Raw genomic sequence first — 7,359 nt, 5'->3', positions numbered from 1 at the left:
CCCCCCCCCCCCCCCAAACAAAAATTTTTTTTATATTGGTATTTTGTTTTGAGAAAATTGTTGTGATAAGAGACTTTCGGCAAACTGCTGACGGTACGAATAATAAATTATATAGCATGACAAGGTCTATAAAATTATCGTCGATAACAATTTTATCATAGGTAGGCCTCGATAACTATTACTGAAATAATAACCAATTATAAAATCAACAAAAACAGCGATAACGACGTCGAGTGGATTTTATTTTATGAATTATTATAACAGTCTAATATAAAACTATTGCAACTATTTATAACTAATACCAATTTGAAACAAAAGAAGAATGACGTTTAGTTTAACTAATAACTTGTAATTTGTATCATAAATATATTTTATATATTTTAATATATTTACCAAATGGCTTATACACGAATAAACACTCGTAGGACAACTAACTCGTAGGACTTAAATAATTTTGAGTGTAATCGAATCTTGCGCGTCGCATTTCCAATAACTCAAAACATCACCGCGATAACACGTACTACCTATATATTATTATGTATATACAATATAATACAATAGCGCACGCTATGTACGTAATACGTATATAGCTCAATGTTGGCACACTCCGCGTAAGCAAAACCTATTCAAGGCAAGTTCCCTTCTTATACCACACAATTAGTCCCGTAACCGGGGTGTGGGTAATGGATATTTGTTTTTTATTCACCATCCGTCCCTCGCCAGGGTTTTTGTCTTCTGACCACCCTCTGTAGACGGTGTGCTATTATCGCTATTACTATATAGGTACACGTATTGTAGTTCACGCTCAGTATAATATATAGTTATAATATTGTCGTATATTTTCATCGAAACGGCGGTGTGCTGATTAGGATCTGACGATAACGGTCCTGGACGTACGTATATATTATAACAATATATTTTAGTATAATATAGGTACCTATAGGTACCTACAACAATATAATAATTAATTCAAATGGATTATATATAATATGTGTGTGTGTAATAGCCGTATAGGTGTATATTAAACCAGTGGTTCTAAACCCTTGCTCCGTGGAGACCTAGGGCTCTGAAAGTGTGATGTAGAGGCTCCACTTAAAATAAAATTACTTATATCAAAATTAGAAACAGTGGATCATCCTCGTCGAATTGATATTAAGAAAAAGCGAAGAAGTCGCTATTGTGTATATTAGTTGATTACATGTGCTTCATAATTGAGTAAGTTATTGTGTAAGATTTTATTTTAATGATGATAAATAATTTTGTACGAAAAATAATTTTGAGCGAAAGTGGCCTATATTTATAAAGATTTTTTATTACACTTATACATTGATGGTATTAACTAGTTTTTTTAATAGTGTTACGGTTTATAAGTTTTCTCAAAAACTTTGCATATTTTATATTATAATATTACCTATGTCATATATATATATTATTAAATAAGTCTTATTTTTAGGTAAAAACTGTATGACATCTACGAATGGTGTGAATAGGTTTGTAGAAAAAATTAGCTTAAAATTAGTCTAAATATTTTGAAAATGTATTTGAGTATAGAAAAAGATGACTTAAGTAATAGTAAAAATTTATATTTGTAACGGATAACATTTTACAAGAAAAGTCGTTATTTACCTAAGAAATATCGACTTACATCCAAATACGTATACAAACACCCGTAAAAATTGAAGTAGTTTTAATACATTTTTTTTAAAATCAATTTATTGAAAACATAGGATAAACGGTGTATTAAACTTTCAAAGCCAAACATTAGGTATACAAATTTAAATTTAATGAATGTTTTACTACAAAATAATTTTCAAGATTTTGTTCAATTAAAAAAAAACACCCACACTTCATTGTAAAACCAATACATTCATTGTTCCCCTCAATCTAAAATGTGTTCATAGTAAATAAATTCTGCAGCATCTGTAAGTAATCAGTCAAATTATATTGTATTGTACAAATTACAGTTAATTGTAAATTTGTTTAATTTTAAATTGAATATTTTGTTATTATAATATATGCATTATAATTTATAAAGAAAACAAATCAGAAATACAATTAGTTGTGGCTCAAAATTGACGTAAGTATCTGGCCGGCTTTGAAGATTTTTACAGTAATTGAGGGCTTCGCAATCATATAGTTTGAGAACCGTGTGTATTAAACAATAAATTATAATATAGTGGCGAGTATAATATCATTTTGTATAATATATGCATGTACAATGCTTAGATGCCTTATGCACGCCCGGTGGACGGAACGACCAAAATTTATGTGCGCGTCTTCCGTTTTCGATAACCATCGCTGGACAGAGGTCATTATCGTGTTTGGTTTTCATTTCCGGTACCTAACCGCCGTGTAACGCGAGCGTGCACTTTCGTAATGCGTGTTTCCCATAGTGTCCAACAACAAAACGAGATAGGAAAACGATGTTCACTTTTTAATTCAAACATTTCATACTAGGTATATACCGACTTCTGAGCAAAACAACAGAAAATATGTTTTAGTTTTACAACGATACGGGTGTTCTCGTTTATTTTTTTGTTTATGTCTACGATGATCTTTTTCACGGATATATAGGGTTGATCCGATCTCGTAATGTGCCTTACCTGTTGTCGGCATTGATAAAGGTAAATAACATTAACGGTATGTAAATAGTAACAATAATATTCAATGGTAAATGGACATTTTTCATACAGTTAATTAATTTTTGTTAGTGACAAATCGGAATCACAGTCAGGTTTCGACACTGCCACCGAAAACCCTACAGATTTGTCGACTCGTGTACATAATATAAAACTATTAAAGGAATTTTAGTTTTTTACTTCAGCAGTTCTATATGTTCGTACTTCGAATTTCATCCAGAAACACAGATATAATTATACATATTTAATATTCATAGTACATGCTTATTAGGTAAACGTCTTTATTAAGAAGGACTAAGGAGACAAGGGATATTGCCTAAGGTGGCTGATTTTGAGAAGGTGGCTAATGTTTGTAAAATTGCATTGTTTTAATACCCTCACAATTCCATTTTAGATTTTATTTCAATTTTTGTATAATAAAAAAATAATAATTTAAAAAAACTTGAAAATGTAGTAATAGGTTTTACGTAAGTTGTTAATAATGTAATAAAAAAAAAGTTGAGATTACATCCACAATATATTTGTATGATTATCTGAAGTTAGATTTTTTACGGAATTCGTCAAAATCCTGAAAATTAGCAAATTATTTTTCAATTAGAAATTCATACAATTTTTGATAATCAAATCTAACATTTGAAATGTAATAGAAGATTTATCATAAGTTTTTCTACCTTCAACAAAAAAGGTTGACTCAAAGTAACATTATTTATAGCCATGCAATATTTCGATTTATAATATTTTTTTTTTAATTATTAAAATTTGATTAGGTATTTATACAAATATAGCTAACACGCCGTCTTTACTCAGAACCGCTTTTTGTATGAAATGATTTATCATTGGAATTCAAATCTAACCCATCCATTACAAGGACTTACTCGTCAACTACTGTACAGTTGAGTGGGACTTGTCCATTTTTTTTTTTGTACAAAATAGTAAGTCTACCTTAAAATATTGACTTTCTAAATTCTTTATCTGGTATACAATTCTATAAAATATTATAGAGCAATGATAATTATACATACAATATTTAGAAAATATAAATCGCCTGAATTAACAGTCGAAGACACGTGTACACTAATTTACTGTATTTTAATATAACAGTGATAAACTGATAACCATTTAAAAAGTATTTATGAATAATAAAAAATGAAATATAATGTACATTTTCAAACTATAATATAGTGCGAATACGCCTATATTAAAAATAGAATTTTAGGTTATTGCTTAAATTATTATTTTCTGTATAGTGCCCAATATAAATGTTAAAAATACCAGACAGCGACTGCGATCTCTGCTGAATCATTATTTATTTGTAACGTAATAACTAATAAACCAACATTATTTTTCAACAAAATATGTTAATTTTATATAGGTAGGAGATATGGTATGAAATACACTATACTCGTTATTTGTGTTTTATGTTTGATCATTGTTGTACGAGCTTTACGGATAATTGAGTATTGAAGTGGGAGTACCGTTATACCAACGAGGCAAATACACGTATATTATACCTATACAGTAGACATTAATGCGGTTGTGGATTGTTAGTTGCCACGTAAAAGTTTCCTAGAAATGAAAAAAGTCATCATTACGTTTTTAATGGCCTTTGATCCTACTAAAAAAGCTTGTCACTTAAGTCACGTCCAAAAGAACAAAATAATTATTAGCATACGTACATAATAAATACCTATAAATATGTTGGGTTTTTTAATTTTATTTTTATTATTATTATTATTATTCTTTACATAGACGGCGGCCACGACGAACTGCAGTGAAAGCAGTGCGTGCTCAACGACGTTCTAATACAGCAGGTACTTGGCCTTTGAAATAATAAAAAAAAAACGAGGGGGCGGCGACGACGTCGGCAAATACTTACTGCTAAACTGAACGCATTTTGTTTTGATTAAAGTCCCATCATCCTTCCAACTACTACTCAACGAGTGTTTTGACGTTCAATACGAATATTTTTCTTCTACTAACACACGTACGCGCGTGTATATGTATATAGTTTATAAATAATAATAATAATAAAGGAACCTCTGATCCCGGACGATCCTTTTCCTTTATATGTTTGCGACACGCAAATTCCAAGTGATTTCGAGTGTTTTTTTCTTTTTCAATACATGCCACCCTGTTTTGAAAAACGAAGCGATGAAAAAAATGAATATTTCAATCGGTGGAGGTAGAAAAGGACAGTTCAAGACGATCGAACTTTTCAACTTAAATTTCCCACCTATATATATTATTATTTTGTTCGCCGTATTTTTTACGGCACCGGGGTAACGCTAGGCCAATAAATAATATTTAAAAAAAAAATGACGATGGCTGCAAGTACGCGTCTATATATGCGTAGTCGTATCCTTGTGGTTCGATCGATGCATTCCCATTCACGTCATTCGCATTCAGCACCAACTTATTAAAAAAAAATAAATAAAAAAAAAAAGCATAATATTCTATATAGGTACATTTTATATGTGCGCCTCGAGTATTTTCACTTGACGGCTAATCACACAATTTTCAAAAACGTGTAAAACTTTTCAGAAAATATTATATTTTGACACTCATTGGAATGTCAAAACGGTCCACATACCTACTTATGGTGTGTTTATATAATAATATGAATGTGTATGTCATATTTATTAAATCGGTGCTCGTAAATACCATAATTAATATGCTGTAATGATAATATAACCACATAGGTAATTTATTTCCGTCTGCTTGGTAGGTACTATACTTTTTCATATTTAACGATTAGGACGAATTCAAAATATCTATAATGTTTACATAATTATTCACCGAGTGTAATGTGTAAATTATTTCCATCATAATGTTATAATCAACAAATATTATTTGAGTAATTTATTGTGATAAAATTACGAACTATTAAGATTCATAGTCTAGTGGTGTAGAAAAGATTTTTATTTTTCAGTTAGTAGGGTGGGGGAGCTAAGCACTTTTGATCATGCACATAGATAAGGGAGAATGTGGAAGTTCACACCTACCCCCATACAATTTATAAAAGTATTTCTATTAATAAGCTTTTTCAATTGTTTAATAATATTTATTAATAAATGATTTAAAATAATATCTAATGACATTTGATCTCAGTTTACTTGCTCCACTCTGACTCCTAGGAGAATTTAGAAAACAATTTTTATTTGTATTGTCTGTTTACACTTACGGAACACACGTCAATATTAAGTTAATATTTAATTTGTAATATAATAAATAGTATATATTATATATCCAGTAGAAGAGGCTGGAGGGCTAGAGTCCCCTTGCCGCTGTTCACACTTTTTTTTAACGTACCTACAAACTGCAGTTTTATGGCTTAAGTTTTACTAATGATATTTACTAATTATTATTTAGATTTAAAATCTAAAAACGAGTAAAACTAGCAATCTAGTGTAGAGATATTTATCAAGCATACTTTATTTCGCAAAATTATGAAATATGCCAAAATATGTAAAATACAATTGTGTACAGATAGGTAATTTAATACTTTATTGTCAGTTCATCATTAAATTTTCTGCTACAACTAACTAGTACTTAAGCTTGGTTTGATGTCCTAAAATACCATGTTAACACTTATGAACTTTTTGCCCACTAATACACCAACTTTTTATCTTATTCATTTTTTACGCAAAACTCATGTACGTTTTAACAGTTGGTAATTTCTCTTTCAACCTACAGAGTTAATGTACATTTTGCGTAATTAAAAATACTATTAAGAAGGTTTTTTTTTTTACTGGGTAGGTACCTAATTGTTTTTTAATTTAGACGCTACACAACAAGAATAATAGGATCCGGTCAAAATCACGAAACTTTTACCGCCATCGATCGTTATACTAAAAACAAAATGCGCGAACGTTGTTTATATGCGGTGACTATGAATACAGCAAAAGCGAATGTTTATTTTATTTATTTTCCTTAACCTAACTATGCTGAACCAAAAAACATGTTCATAGATAATTTATTTCAAACATAATAATTAAATTACTCGAAAATCACATAACTATGATAATATATAAATGATGTCCTCGAATAACAAAAGTTTTTTTTTTAAAAAAAAAGTATATTTTCAATCTATACGAAACAAGGTATAATGAGTAAGTGTGGTGACATAAGAACATTAGAAATAAAATAACATTAATAGGAAGGCTCCCAGCAGTGCCACCTGACTAGATATCAATAACAAAAGTTAAAAACTTATTGTACTCAGGTACTAAGTAGTTTAAGATAAAATAATAAAATAATATTCCTAGTGACTTGAAAATATAACAATGGAAACTTGGTTAACTTTAATCAATAAATGCGAGATTAATGATACCTACAGACGATACAGTGACTTCTCATTAGGTAGGTACTTACAAATGTATAGCTATGTAGTATGTACATTCGGTGGCAATAGTATTATTATTTAGATTTTGAATACATAACGAAATTAGAATATTTAGTACTAGTTGATCACGTAGAGCTATTTAAGAGTTTTGTAAATAAAAAAATATAAACATTTAGTTCCAGAAGCACCCCCTGGACACACAATAACAATAATTGTATTATTTTATTGTACTTATTAGTGGATAATTGGCTATTGCAATCGTATACAGCGTAAACAAAACACTCAACATTTTCGGAATGTTTGAAGCCTCTATAATATGATTAATAATAATTGTCGAATTACGCACGGAAAAAAAAATTTGGTTATAGTAAATAGTTG

General features: G+C 29.6%; 1 protein-coding gene across 2 annotated transcripts in view; it reads right to left on the bottom strand.

Annotated features, from left to right (window-relative positions):
• The window catches only part of LOC100163606 (fez family zinc finger protein erm), a 77,173-nt gene that overhangs the window by 15,054 nt on the left and 54,760 nt on the right, over window positions 1-7,359 (bottom strand). The gene's annotated exons all lie outside the window — the stretch shown is intronic.

This window comes from Acyrthosiphon pisum, chromosome X (genome assembly GCF_005508785.2).
Source record: "Acyrthosiphon pisum isolate AL4f chromosome X, pea_aphid_22Mar2018_4r6ur, whole genome shotgun sequence".
NCBI lineage: Eukaryota > Metazoa > Arthropoda > Insecta > Hemiptera > Aphididae > Acyrthosiphon > Acyrthosiphon pisum.
Note: the sequence above shows the minus strand (reverse complement) of the source record. Positions and strands in the feature narration are given on the sequence as shown.